The following is a 740-nucleotide window of genomic DNA, read 5'->3' as shown; positions in this document are numbered from 1 at the left end:
AATTTGAGACAGGGTATCTCACTCTGTGTTCAGGCTAGAGTGCAGTAGCACAATCACGGCTCACTGCAGCCTCAACTTCCTGGGCTCAAGTGGTGCTCCCATGTCAGCCTCCCAAATAGCTGGGACTGCAGGTGCACGCCATCATGCCCAGCTAATTTTAAAAAAATTTTCTGGATGAGGTCTCCCTATGTTGCCCAGGCTGGTCTCGAACTCCTGGGCTCAAGTGATCCTCTTGCCTCAGCCTCCCAAAGAGCTGGAATTACAGGCTGAGCCACCATACCTGGCAGAAGTCTTTCTAGTAGAAGAGATGGCTACTGATCACAACTAGACAGAATGGCTAAAGGGTAGAGATGGTTCATGTCCTAACAAGAAGAAAGAAAATTAGTTGGATAGAGAACAGGTTGATAGATTTGGAGAGTGAGAAAGTTCTTTTGTTTCCATTGTCTCATAGAAAAAAAAAGAAACAAAGTGAGAGAAGGATAGAAGGTCTGAATAAAGAGAATACTTGTTGGGGAGAGGTTAAGTGTGAATTGACCAGAACAGTGTATAAGGATCACCACACAGTGCTGTCGGCCTTTGATTTTCAGGGCCATAAATTTAACGTAAAAAGAGTCAGTAGGTATTAGATGAAGCAGCTGGGTATTTTTCAGATCAGAAGGACAAGAATTTGGGGGATGTACAAGGACAATGATGTCTATGCTAAAGAGAGGGTGATGGGCTGGGAGTGGTGGCTCACACCT

The sequence above is a fragment of the Hylobates moloch genome, unplaced genomic scaffold, assembly GCF_009828535.3.
Source record: "Hylobates moloch isolate HMO894 unplaced genomic scaffold, HMol_V3 SCAFFOLD_2, whole genome shotgun sequence".
In the NCBI taxonomy this organism is placed as follows: Eukaryota; Metazoa; Chordata; class Mammalia; order Primates; family Hylobatidae; genus Hylobates; species Hylobates moloch.
The sequence above is the reverse complement of the archived record's forward strand: the minus strand, read 5'-3'. Positions refer to the sequence as shown.